Below are 15,000 nucleotides of genomic sequence, written 5' to 3' on the forward strand. Positions count from 1 at the left end.
AAGTTGACAGGAGTCAGACGCAATGTTGAAGACGAACGGAGCGTTCTTGCAGTTGAATAACGGCGTATTAGGTCTTGAATGTAGACAGGAGACTGCTGGTGAAGAGCTTTATGGGTGAGCAGAATTATTTTGAATTTAATTCGCTCAGAAATTGGAAGCCAGTGTAGGTCGAACAAAACAGGGGTGATGCGGTCGAATTTACGAGAGCTGGTAATAAGTCGAGCCGCCGCATTCTGCACTGATTGGAGCTTTTGGATAGCGTATTTGGGGACACCGTATAAAAGAGAGTTACCGTGATCCAACTTGGAGGTTACAAAGGCGTGGACTAGAGTCTCAGTGGTCTTAATGGATAGTAATTTCCTTATACGGGAAATGTTCCGAAGATGATAGAAGGCGGATTTACAGACAGATTTGACATGAGGGAGCATTGACATAGTACTATCGAAAACGACGCCGATATTTCTAAAAGATGAAGACGGCTGTATTATATCAGAACCGAAACGAAGTGGAGGTATAGACTGTTGAGGGTTGTGCTTTGAATAAAGGTAGAGAAGTTCAGTTTTGTCTTTGTTTTGCTTCAGCTTATTTAAGGCCATCAACTTATCTAGATCAGATAAGCAATTCTCGATTTTAGCAATGCTACTGGTTAATTCCAGATCATCGTTAACGGAAAAAGAAATGTACAACTGAGTATCATCAGCGTAGAAATGAAATTGCATGCCGTGAAAACGTAAAATGTCGGCAAGAGGAGCAGTGTAAAGTAGGTAGAGGATCAGCCCAAGAACGGAGCCTTGAGGTACTCCACACTTGAGCTCACGAGATTGCGATTTCCTCCCATCGATTAGGACGACTTGTGTGCGGTTAGTAAGGTAGGAGCGGAACCAGTCAAGTGCAGTGCCATGTATTGAGAATTTAGAATTCAATCTTTTGAGCAGTATTACATGGTCAACAGTGTCAAATGCAGCGGAGAGATCTAGTAACAGGAGCATGACACAGTGGCGATTATCGATGGCAAGCAAAATGTCATTTTGAACACAAAGAAGGGCGGTTTCGCAGCTGTGGAATGATTTGTAGGCAGATTGTAGCGGCTCTGTGAGTTGGTAGAAGTCAAGATAAGCTTGAAGACGCACTGCCACAATCTTCTCAATGACTTTCAAGATAACCTTAAGGTTCAAAATAGGCCTAAAATAGACATTGAAGTCTACAGTGTAACCATTTGAACTGTTAGCCAAAACCCACAATTTGATACCCCATCTGGTGGGCTTGTCTTTGATATACTGACGTATACCAGACCTGTGGTGAGACTTAACCATGCGTTCATCAATGGCCAAATTTTGTCGGGGCTGGTACAAGACAAGACACCTAGATTTAAAATCATTAATAAATGACTCAACTTTACGTAACTTATGGCTTTTATCTTCATTAGCAGGATTTACCACATGCAACATGGCCATTAGGGCTTTGAATCTGGTTCTGGACATGATTGCTCTTCCCCAGAGACCATGACATAGGGTCTTTACGCTCCAATACTTATCAAGATCACCAATCTCGACAAGCCTCATATAAATGAGAAGAGCGATCAGCCGCTTGATTTCATCGGCTGTGGTATCTTGCCAACTACCATCAGGGTAGTATAATGAAAGAATACTCATGTGACTATCATGTATATACTAGGAAAATTTACATAATACGCGGTAAACTTAAAAACTTTAAAGTTCAGCTGTTGCGTAGAAACGCTTTGTTTCTGTGTCGGCATGAAGATACAAGTTCATTGCGCTTATTTAGTGATGAGAGGTCGGGTCGGTAAATTATCAGGAATTTTTCTTTTAGGCAGAGGTTGCATCTTTTACTAGAGCTGTTGTAAGGAGAGTTAGATGATAAGACGCACCATGAAATAGAGTAGTCAATGTTGTCATTCTTGAGTGTCCAGATGTGTTTGCTAAGTTCGGTAGAGTTTTTGTGCTTGGCGTGGCGGAATGATGCGGTGTGATTTCTGTGTCTTGTTTTGAAGTCGGTTTCTGTATGTTTCAGAGGTGTTGTTGTCGCTAGTGTGACGGTGGCTTGATAAACGACTGAGGATTGAAGGCAGTTACCATCGAGCGGGCAATTCTTCTTTTGTCAGCAGTTGCATGTTTTGTTGGTTCCCGTGCCGTCTTTGATGTCTTTTGTGTAAGGTGAGTGGGACGAGTGTAAGATGCGCTTGTTGTGGCTGTCGATGACCTGTATGGTGTTGTTCATACAGCTGTAACTGATTTTGATGGTGTTGCGGTTAAATATCTTGCGGAGGCTGTGATCCTTAGGGAAATGTTTGTCGATTAGGCTGAGGAATTTGTGTCTGATATTGGTGCTGACGTTCTTGCTAAATGGAGGGTTGTACCAGAGGATGTTGCTTCGCTGCCTGTTTTTGCGTTTGGTAGTTGTGGTGGGTTCGTAGTGGAGGGTGTATTGATATCCGCCTTCGACTGAAGCTTTGTCTGATGAAAGGGATGAAGGTCGTTTGTTGATGCCGGCAGGTATGTTCTTTGTGGTGATCGGTGAATGATTGCTCTCGCGGTGTACGTACTGTAGTGTGGTGTTAGGCTTTGTGTAGGGCTGGTAGGTGCTGTTGTTTAGGTTGAAAGTGACGTCTAGGAAGTTGATAATCTTTTTGTTTGCTTCGATGGTGATACATAGTCCGTTGCGGTTGAGATACGGCAAATTTCCTTCTTTATGTTTTCGGTGTCTCTCGGCGTGGTGTTGGTGGTGGCTAGTCCGTCGTCTCTGTAGAGTCCTACGTTGATGTTGAGGTCTTGTAGCTGTGAAAGGAGGAAACTTCCTACTAGATCACACGTTTCAGCGCCGTCGTAGCTGCCCATCGTGACGTCAAATGTCGTGTCTCCTTTGTTTTGCCAGGGTTGCCGCTTGTGTACGAGTGTTGATTTCTTAGCGTGGATTATGATGTTCTGTTCGTCCATGGTGATGTTGTCATATGTGGATGCGAAGTCAAGTGCTTTGTTGAGAAGGTCTTGGCTGATGGATGGATAGAATTCCTCGATGCCAAAGCAAATAAAACTTAGGTGTTCTTTGTTCTTTCTTTCCATGATGGATTCAGTGTCAATAACAGCTACACGAGGTTCCAGCATGGGAGGGAGGTCTTCTTCCTCATCTACTACAAGAACCTTCACCTGCTCACACTGCGCAGCAACTATCTGCAACTGTTGTTACCTGTTGACTGACAGTTTCCTTTGTTGGAGACCTGGAATATGTCATTCAAATTTTTTAATGCAGTTAAAGGCAAGTTTCATAAAGATTTGACTTAGCTAACAAAGCAATCAATAACATATGGGTTCATTCTTTGTAACTCTAGGGCTAGGTAGATGGGTTTCTAATTATAGCCAGGATGATGTGCATGCATGGTGTTAATAATGATCATACTGACTTGAACTTTACTTTAGTTTTGTTCATTCCACTTTACTTACCTTTTGTACTTTTCTTTGTTTTTTTGACCTTCTTCCCTGGGCTTGTATACAGTGAAAGTAAGATAATGTTAAACCTTGAGCAATGTTTGGATCTGCCATCTTTTTTCCTTTTATGGTAAATAATAGAAGCTAAGGTATCTGACTATCCTATCTTTGAAACAGTATTGATGTAATAAAACATCTTCAGAAACCTGATGGCCTAGCTAAGAGTAAAATGTCCTGACTTTTAATTGACTTCCCAGTAGAATTTAGAATTTCTATGACATGATATGTAATTTGTTGTCACGACCATCTCTGACCTTGAAGAAATATGTCTTTTTGACTCTAGGAGCCCTGATTTATCAATGTAATATGTTAAATCGTTTCAGTTAAAAGCAAACAAAATACACTCAAAGCATACTCCTGACCACAAAATGACTAAATTTGAGGTACATTTTGTGATGGAGATCAGTAATTCAAAGTCAAATGATCCTTACTGCATTAAGTTCCTTATAGTAAGTTACGGTAACACCAGGGTTATGCCAACCAATTTCTTTGTGACTTTTGTTTCTCTTTAGTTAAAAAATTCATACATTCTGTTCCTCACCATCTGTTTCTTCAATTTATAGAAAAAATAATTGTGTATATATATATATATATATATTTATATGCTCTGATGGCTAAGCAAATCAGAAAAGAGGCAAGAGTGGCAAAGTTTCAAAATGAATATCCAAAGATTTCATTGTGGGAACTTTGGGTATGGATTATTCCTTTTAAAATCACAGGCGAAAAAGCTTATATTATAGAGTTTGAACCTAAATCTGATATGAATTCTTTTGAAATTCATGGCAAGGTCAGATATTTCACCACCTCAAATTGACTGAAATTAGTTGTATGTTGAATTCTTGTATGCCACATTGTAAATACCATTGTCGACATGATGCTCTAACATCGATTGCATCTACCCTTCCATGCATGGCTTATCAAACTACAATGTTTTGCCATGTGATGTCACTATACTTCAAGAAAGAATGGACAAACCTGCAAGATTTGGCTGAATTACCCATGATCTACCCCCTTAACTACATTGGGGTTAATGTCTATTTAGTTACTGGAAATTCATTCTAAAGGACATCATAATTTCTATTAGTTCAGCCTACTGTGAGCATGCCGGTTGTCAAGTGAAGTTGATGGTGCTAGTGTTCATAATTTTCCCTCCTCTGACGTCTTGTTCTTCGTAATATTCAATAGAGTAGTTTGGTGGTTATTGGCATGTCGTCAATATGAGCATTCACTTATCACATGGACAGGCAGAGTTTGTATGCTTGGCATGTAAGGGTCATAACTTTTTGGTGACTGGTCAAGGGGGAACTAAAAAGTCTACTGTTGTCAGGGAAATCATAAGCGGTCTTCAAGCAGCTGGAAAAAAGGTTTCTGTGGTATGTTTCAGTGGTACAGCTGTATAGCATGCACAGTGTACAATCCTGGTGTCACCTCTACTCTGCATTCCTCTGATTGATTAAGAATTGCAGATCTGTTATGGGGACAGCTGGTAGAACGATCCATAGCAATAGTGCTATGATTGAACATGTCAAAAAAGGCCAATGTCTTGATTTGGGATGAAGCCAGCTCATCAAGTCAGCGAATGCTTAAATTGGTTAATGTAATACACCATTGTCTGAGTGACGTTCATCATAATCATCCTTTTGGGGAAGGCAAATCATTGGAGTTTCTCTAGTTACGCCCAGTTCTGGTTGGTTATGATGAAGGTATGTTCATGTTCCATTTGGTGATCTATCAAAGCGCCATAACGCACTGCTTCATACCGATTACTGTTCTTTGACAAGAAGAACAGATGCCTCTAAAAGATGATGTTGCTCCCCTCAGATGATGCTTGTAAAAGAAAGGTAGCTATGACATAAAATAATTCGTTTGTAACGGTTCTATCATTCATACAAATATAAATTTAGGAATTAAAATTAAAGGCCATGTTCACAACTTCAATACAAAACCTGCATCAAGATCCTTGGTAAAAGTATCTGGAACACTTTTTCCACTTGATTTTCAGGAAATTGTCGACAACATAAGAAAAATACACAGTTGTAAGTAGCAAAATGGATGCAGCATTGGGAAGAGTTTGTTTGAGGTTGTCCTCAGTGTCCAGACAGTGTTCCCAAATATCAGGTACACATACTCGGTTTAAAGAAAATCCTGTCTTTCTCTTATCAGTCTTTTCCTGCTTGAAACTTAAATTTAGCAAGGAAGATGATGTAATGTAAATTTGAAAGTAGCTGGTGCTTGCTTGAATGCCCTAAGGGCATAGGTTTCAGGAAGTATGCAGTGGTGCACTCCTAAAAAGTTTTAACAAATGTGGCTGGAGATAATGTGATGATTGATAATATGAAATATTTCCTTAAAGAGAGGTCAAGGGCATCTATGTAGTACAGTCTAATCAAGAAATAACTCCTATTCCCCAAATTTAAGATATTCATAAAAAGGTGAGTGGTGTTTCAGAGTTATTCTACTCTTTGTTGTGTACAGTTATTATCTGCATGGTTATCTAAGTATGGATAATTTTTAAACAGAGAAGGATATTTCAAAAAGTATATTTTCGGTATATACAAGCAACAAGTAGGGTCAGTTATTGAGGTTAGTGCAACATTGCTTTTTCTGCTGTTAACTGTTTGTCCAAACTGAATCTAATTTTGAGTTGATTGTTGCTGATTGTATGTCAGATTATTGTTTTGACCATTGCAAGATCTTACTTGACAAAAGTGGTTTTCTACACAATCCTGATTGACAATGGCTGGCCTAATGCATGAGTATGGGAAATAATGCAGTTTTACTTGCACCAGGGCATGGAAGCCAAGGCACATTGACTGTAGATCAAGCCACAATTTACTGGAGATAAAAGATGAATTGTGATCTGTGCTCTTCTCTCTCCAATCCAACATGAAAGAATAAAAACTGTTCAACTTTTTCAGCCTAATGTCACTGATGTTTGTTAGTGGACATTTCAAGTTGAACAAGTTGACTATTTCTGCAGTGTGCTGAAGGAGTTTATGCGCAGAGAGAATGGGGGCTCCATTGTCAAGCTCTTGGTCTTCCATGGAAGCTATAATGTGATCTCAATTACTCTGGAAAAAAAGAAAAAAGGGATAATTGAATTTCAGCAACTTAACTAACTATACGAGGAAATGAGATATGTGGCTGAAAATGAGTAGCATTTATCACCAGTATTTTGACTGTGGTCTTGTTTCAGGAAATGGGGAGTAAAAAAAAAAAAAAAACATTGATCAGTGAATAGTTCACTGGTAGGAAACCATGATTGTGATTTCTCATCCTTGTAGCAGGATCCAGCTCAATGTGGCTTAGTGTAAGCTTTTCTTGTAGTAGAAGGGAAAAATGGGACTGATCCCAATGAAAAGCATCTTTCCACTGCCTCTAGACCACACTTTTGCCTTTGATATTCGAGTACCTTGATTTCTTTGATTTCTTGTTTTCCTCTTGTAATTATGTTATAAAATTCAATAAATGTATTGTTAAGTGTTGGTTTAATGCCATAACATCAGACAGGGAAAAGTACATGTACATTTACAAACTTAAGGTGAATCATAGAGGGAACATCCAATTGGGTAAATTTATGGATTTATGTTAATTATCGGCAAATGGAGAGTAGCATTTTACCTTGCAATCCATGATAAACATCATAGGACCTGTGTATAGATTTCTTGTCACAAAGTTGCTGGCTACATGGTCTTTGTCAAAATGCAGTTTGATAAGCTGGTGATTGCAATCAGCACCATCAAGGATACACCATGATATGCTATTTAAAGAAGACTTTGGAGTTAATCAGTGGCATGGTATCTATTTGACTTTTGACTGAGTTTTATATTATGCTTCTGTATTCCTTTTTTTAAGGTTGTGAATGCTGCTTAAGTTGTAGGCAATGTCACTACATGCGTGATCTTCATTAGGAAATACGCTGTAAATGGTATGAATAGTTATGCCTACTAGACATCTACTGACATCTATTATTGTTATCTTTTTTTGTACTCTACTTGTACTTGTAGATGAAAGTTAAGTAAGCTCTAATAGAATATGGTTTAAGTAAGAAATTTTGATACACTACTGTTTATCAATACAATCCTCTAGTTTGGAACATTTTTTAGAGGAAAAATCTTTGGGTATCCATGTCAAAGGCATACATATTGACAATAGTAAATCTCACCATGTAATTTTTTTTCTCACATCTGTTCAATTACCTGGTGGTAACTAACTTAAGAAAGGGCACATTGTACAAATTGTTAATTACTTGAGTCCTGTTTCTGTCATCTTCTGTACTCCCTTCCAAAACTGTAAATAGATGTCTCTCAGGGAGAAGTGCCCTGAAGGAAATTGGGCTATTGCAAATCGAAATCCGCAATCACTTAGGAAAATGAACTGCAGCATGCGTGTGGCAAGTGAAGGCTTAGCATTACCTGTAAGGTTAACAGGTACATTTTACACTCTGCAGTTACAAAGTTAGGATAGAAAGATATTTTGTTTACTTGGATAATGGTGAAAAGGTTTTGTGGTCATAACAGTATACAAATCTCACCCATTAGTTTCTCCATGTGATCATGGGCTTCTCCCAACCCCACAAACACAGCAAATTTGTGTTTTCCATTTCTCACTACCATCTCAAGATTTTTTCTGAAAATTTTATAGAAATGTATGTAAGGACTTATAACTAGCTCCAATGCACAGCAACAAAATGGGTTTATGAATCTTGCAACTCAAAGTGCATTTTTCCCAAGGTATGATAAAAAACCATCACAACTGTTATTTGAGATTTGCCTTCCTTATAATAGAGCATTTTCAAAAATCTACCAGCCTCATAATGTACCTGAATTTTCATCTCATAAATTAAAAATCCCCCTCAGTAGTCTTCCTCTTTGAGGTTTCTTGCTTTTGCCTCCATCAAGCACCATTCAAATATCTCAGCATTCCACCCATCTTATTGTTGTACTCTGTTTTTGCACATCTTTGAAATGAAAACAGGGAAAAATGTGTTAGACTTCCCACTTTCCTGATTGTCTTGTTACTTGGCAACTTGATGAACTGCCTTAATGGGTCAAGAACATGTGGGTTCTTAGTGTATAAATTTATATACAAGCGGATAATCCTGTAATCAAGCCAAAAAGAATTTGAAGTAAAAGAAAAAATATTGAATAATATTACTTAATATCATTAATAATGATCTTTCATTTTTTGGTGTTGCTTTTGTGTGGGTTCTTAGTGTATAAATCTATATACAAGCGGATAATCCTGTAATCAAGCCAAAAAGGATTTCAAGTAAAAGAAGAAACATTGAATAATATTACTTAATATCATTAATAATGATCTTTCATTTTTTGGTGTTGCTTTTGTGTGAAGCAAGTTTATATGTTAAAAAAGGTATAGGTTGGATGTTAGTCAGTATTCTTTTTTGTTGTTTGGCTTTGATTTCTGCTTCAAGGGACTGTTGTGGTTGTCTTATTTCCTTTGGAGTGTTGATAACTTGAGGCTTAAGTCCGCGTAACTTTAAATTACTCCTCACCCTTTTGAGGATGCCTCAAAAGTAAAGAGAAGAGGGAAATTTCTTAAGATGCCACCTGTGACCATTCTTGCCAACACTTTGAATATTTTTTTTGTTGTTCCTGGAGGCATTCCATTTCTTTAGGAATATTTTCTTTTTTCATGGCCCAGAACATTGAATCAAGGTCTGCACTGTTCTCTTCATCGACCACAAGGGCCTCACTGTGATATTTGTTGTGCCAATATCTCTCCTTCTCCTCTGCATGTTTTCTTCTCACCTGTTCCTGAGCAACTTGGTCCACCAATTCCTCTCGAGACACGAACCGTTTGTTGCATTTGGGAGGGATGACCTGCCTGTTAGCGATTTGTTTTTGGCACTGTCTGTTGAGACCATAGAGCCTGCTACAATTAAGGTATTGTCTAGCCGCCCTATACTTGCAGATTGCTAGACAAAGGTCAGAAAACACTCTCGTTTATTGCTCCTTGGAACAATCTTTAAGGTCCTGAAGCTGACCTGTTGTGTTTGGGAATAGGGTAACAACTGCTTTGCCCTTTTCCAGAACAAATCTAAGGCAGATGGGTAGGTTTTCCAGCGATTGTAATAGGCAGGAGATTTGCCCTGTAGTTGTGCTGCCAGAATTTTTCAAAACATGCTTCAAATCAACGACAGAACCATGAGATTTAATGGTGTAGCTTGCCTGAAAAGATCGAGACAACTTCATGGACAATTCCAGGGTCAGGTGCTGAGAATTGAAGTCCATTTTTTTACATCTAGGAAAAATGTAATCTCCTGGGGCGACACGTTCCCCTGTCCAGGTTTGGAAAATTGAAATGTTTTCTAGAGTGAAACCAAACAATTTTCTGATTCCATCTTTGGACCTTTTAATATTTAAGTATGCAGCCTTGTCATTGTTTTGTGGTCCATGTTTCACGTGCTTGACTCTTTCACCCCAGATATCTGTTATAATTGCACCCAACGTAATTTTTGAAAACGAATTTAACAATTTGCTTGTTCACGTCCTTAGCAAAAGGTAAGGCTCCCTTGAGCATATTCGTAATTTGAAATGAACCCGCCACGAAGAAAAATTATGTATTTTAAATTGAGTTCCGGATACTGAAATAAACCACACATGTTGACATTCAATTTGTGTACCAAAGAAAGCTTTTGGATTTCAACTCACCAAATTTCCAATGGTGCAAACTTGAAACTTTGCCACTCTGGATCAATATCAGTACCTGGGCAACTGCCCACCTAACCCTCCCCTGACTCAACAACAGTCCAGTGACAAAAAGTTAAAGTTAATGTTGGGTTATGATATTGATCCACCACTGTTAACTCTTTTCTGATTTGCCTCATGGTCAATTTCACCATACACCTTCCTCTTGTGTGGCATTTCTGCAAAAATAATCCAAGCTTAGGTTCTCCCAGCAATTCTGGCATCAAATTTTTTCTGTTGTTCATCTGTTTTAATTTCACCTCGCTGTGTGATTGGTTGATCAGGACAATAGATTGAGGGGAGGTGTCTCTGTGGGGATGGGGTAAGTATTATACATCAATTGACCGTACCACTTGTGGTAGAGAGAAAACTGATCCCGAAACCCAAGTCTCTTCCACAGTGGTGTTCTGCCTGCTTGTTGAAAGCATAGCTAGAAAGAAACGAACTTGGTATTGCAGGCAGAAAATGTTCGTTTCCTGCAAAGTGCGCGGGCATTTTTGGTGTTGAGACATGTCCCAGGGTGCAATGATCTTAGATCATAATGTGGGAAGCAAATTTCCGTTTCCAGAGACATCAAATAACTCGCTTTAGTTTTGAATCAAAGGTTTAATCCTCACAAAGTGAAACCTCAAATCACTAGGAAAACACAACTCAAAAATCTCTGCTATCTAAAAAACGTCCCTGATACGTATTCTTACGAGGTACGTAACTGGAACCGAGGCTCACAATTTCAAAACGAGGTTATCAGTCATGCAACTCCAAGAAAGAAAAAACAGTCACAACAATAAAATGCGGCTGAGAAAAATGCTGATCAGAAGGATTTTTGGGGTGCAGGCCACCTCCATCCTCCATGTGGACAACAGCCGATTTCTGAGTGTGCAGTCTTGACTTCATCTTTTGACATGAATAACAGTGATGGGAAAGCAAGCTTAAAACAGCAGAAATCACCAGAAACTACAACGCACACACAGGATATGAGTAAGTTTTATTGATTTTTCTTGTAGAATGTTCTTATATGGAAATATTTATTGGTGTAAATCAACCACATCTTGTTCCTTATACTATGCCTTATAATATGTTCAAATTTTCAACTGTCCCTCTTGTAACTTAACACCAAGTCACACAAAGCATGACGTGTTCATGAATTGAACATTAGCTTTTTCTTGATGTGCAAACAAACATGCAAGGTTTACAAAAAGTCATCACTAGAGAGAAAACTAGTTATAATCTAAATAAAATTAAAAAGGTATCTGTTAATAAAAGTTTGCTAAAAATGTTTCATACGAATACGAGGTAAAATGTAGTTACAGCAGTGAGAATGGAGTGACCTTCCCCTCTGCATGGGAAGTAGGTCACATAGACAATGATCACAGTCTTTGGTGATCTAATCCCATAACAAATTATTTCTGGCATGAAGAATATCTTTAATGGGTGTAAAATTCCATAAATAACAATATTTGTGGACATGTTTACAGAACTTATCAATTTGGCTAAGGTATTTACATTCTAATGTGCTTTCCCAAACTTCAATTGCCTTAAGCCATTGAAAAGAGCCATTAATTCCTCCTGCAAATGACCATAAAATTTACAAACCCTTATTATGTTTAGCCAAGAACTGGCTTTACATTGCAGAAGATCAAAATGTGTCCCAGTTACAGGGGTCTTGATTGAAGGTTACACCTAACAATTGAAGTGCAGGCTTCATTACAATTGAGGGTAATGCATCAGGCACCTGTTTGGTTGTTTTCCCTCTTAATACCATTTCCCAGGTCTTGCTTTGGTTAAGTTTCATCCTGCTCTTACAGGCCTATTGTTGGATATTTCCCACCTCTTTCATTGCTGTAACATTGCCTCAATTCCTCAATTAAACCACTCTCCACCAACAGAACTGACCTACCCCAGATTTCCTTTATCTGCAATAGATACATTTGTTATTTCTGATAACCTGAATGATGCCAAAAAAGCAATCCTTCATACTCTTGAAGTTGATGAGAATTCTAATAACAGCATTGAATCTGCCACAAGAGAGCTATCAAATTCTGATCTCAGGAAGAATGAGTGTAAATATAGATTCACAGCTTTAAGATTCCAGCTAGTAAAAAAAGGCAAAGAAACCATCACAAGTTTCCTGCTGAGCTCACTGACCCAAAGTCATTCTCTTCCAGACATGTTGAGCATGGACTGAAATATAAACCAATTTCTCTAAAAGAATCCAAAAAATAATGTTAACCAGAAAGACTCCGGGTAAGCTTCTCAAGTGTGATCAAGTCATTTCACAACATTTGCCAATTCTTGCTGGCTCCCCTGATGCAAGAGTTGTTGATTTTGGATGCAAGCAACACTTTGGACTTGCATACAGTATTTTGCAAAAGTAATGCAAACGGAATTCGGCGAATTTCGTTTTTTGTTCTAACGATCTTTCGTCGAAAGTTCGAGCGAAAATTCGATCGAAAGTTCGAGGCCTCTCAAGCGACATTTCGTTTGAACAAAGGGCGCTTTTTCGTTGAATGTTCGCCTCAAAGCGAAACTTCGCGGCGGAAAGTGTCTCTTCGATCATTAGTGTTCGAAATTTCGCTTGGAACTGACAATAGACTTTCGCGAGTAATCAAGTTTGTTTACTACTCATGTAAGCAACACGAAATATGCATATAAACGTATTTCCAGTCTTTTTCAGTCACTGGGACGGAGACACTTCATATTTAAGGCTAAACACAGTAGACAAAAGGTCAAAATATCGAAAAGCATCACGCCCGATTCTGGGCTCGATTTGTGTTTGACAACGAAAGTAAATCGGAAAAATTGTCCCAAGCGTCACATCAACTTCAGTTTACTGACGTTTAAAGAGGCCAAACCATCATATCCAATTCAGAGTTCGATCAGTTTACAGCAATGAAAGTAAATTGGGATGAATAGCAATTCCGATCAAGAGACATTTATTTCATGGAAATAAACTCTCAAATGATTGCAATAGTTTTTAAAATTAACCTAAGTACAACGCTTTTTAAAAGCAAGTGCGGCGATACGCCTGAAGGGAAATCGAACACTCGTCGCTAAAAATTACGTTGTGGAAAGTGTCACCACTTTCTAGGACGCGTTGTGCGAACTCTAATCGCTTGACTTTATTTGCGTCACGGATTAGCTGGCAGTAGGCGGTCCGCTGCAAAGTCCAACCTTGCTGTTTGCGTGCTCTACGAACAGTGGACGCACTCACGCAGATTCCATGTCTCTCCAGCTTCTTCTTTACCGTATTGCTGGTCGTCTCGTCATCCCTGCACATTTGCTGATCTACGAAAGTTTTTGCTTCCGTATACAGCTTTTGAGGTCTTCCCGATCGAGGTAAATTTGCCACGGAACCGGTAAGTCGCAACTTTTTAATGATGCGCGTAATACTGGAAAAGCTCACTAGCAACCCTTCGTGTTTCAACGCTTTCAGTATTTCAGCTGGGTGGAGGCCTTGCTTGTGAAGGATCTCGATTCTATTTCTAGAATAATTTGAAACTTTTGCCATGATTACTATCAAAAGTAGAGTACATAAATGATCCCAAACGCATCGACACAATTAATATACCGAGTGTTGCCATGGTTGTAAACAATATAGGGCGCGCGGAGACTGGAATCGTAGCGGGAAATTTTATGGGAGTATTACATAGTGTAGTAACCAACCACAAATTCAACCAAATCTTTTTGAGAAGAATGAACAATACAACGAATTTTCGCTCGAAATTTCGAGTCGCATTTACGCCATCAAGGAATTTGTCGGCGAAAGTTCGAGCCGTTCAAAACAATACATGCCTCGAAAATTCGCGGAAATGTCGTCGAAGTTTCGTTTCGGTCAAGAATTCGTCGAAAAGCCAGGAATTTCGCCGAATTTCGTCGACAGGTGTTTGCATTACTTTTGCACAATACTGTAGGTTAAATGTTCAGAGACCAAATACCATGTTACCCCTTTGGAGGCTTGAGAAGATCCTTCATTCTGCTGTGAAGCTGTCAATGGACAATGCAAACTCAAAAGAGATTGGTGTAACTAGAGCATCCTAGTGCGATTTCATTGTATACACCAAGAAAGGAATTTCTGTGGAAAGGATTGCCTTTGACCTTGCATACCTGGCAGAATTAAGGCAAAAGCTTGCATCATATTATTTTGCCCATTTTAGAAAGCATGCATCAAAGGCCGTGTAAATGCCAGCTTTTTAGGAGGTTTCCACTCTTGTTTCACCTATTCTATTGGGTGATCTTCACTTGATATTTGTAAATTTCTCAAGACAAATTTTGGTTTTGGTTTAATTTTTTCACCACTTCCATTTTGAATTTATTTCGCTTCATTTCTTGTCAATGAATACAAGACAATAAAAAATAAGAGTCAACCGGGTTGAAAATCTGAAACAAAAGATGAATCTAAATTGCAATGCAAATTTTTGATTGGAAGGTCAACTTCCCTCCTTGTTTTCTTCTCATCTATTTTATTTTCTGGGGGCTACTTTCTGGTTTTCACCATTTTTGAAAAGCTGCTGCCTACAATATTAATCATTTTGAAAATAGAATACAATTTAATTATTGCCTTTATTTTTTCCAAGCTACATTATTAAAATATGTCCTGTGTCAGGATATTATGTTATATAACTGAAATCACTGTCCTAAATGATAATGTGTCACTGGTATGTATTCTATAAACCAAATCGGAACTTGTCTTGGAGGACCAGTCAGATAGTTTCTTTCTAGCAGGGACCAGGCATTTCAGTCTGTGGGCTGTTCAGATATGTAGGCATCACAGAGAAAACTAAAGGTTC

The 15,000-nt window shown here is 38.6% G+C and overlaps 1 pseudogene; it reads right to left on the reverse strand.

Moving 5' to 3' along the window:
• Nucleotides 1-14,682: 14,682 nt before the first annotated feature.
• Nucleotides 14,683-15,000, reverse strand: part of LOC149038952 (uncharacterized) — a 1,841-nt pseudogene continuing 1,523 nt past the window's right edge.

The sequence above is a fragment of the Pocillopora damicornis genome, chromosome 10 (genome assembly GCF_964200805.1).
Source record: "Pocillopora damicornis chromosome 10, jaPocDami1.2, whole genome shotgun sequence".
NCBI classification, from domain to species: Eukaryota; Metazoa; Cnidaria; class Anthozoa; order Scleractinia; family Pocilloporidae; genus Pocillopora; species Pocillopora damicornis.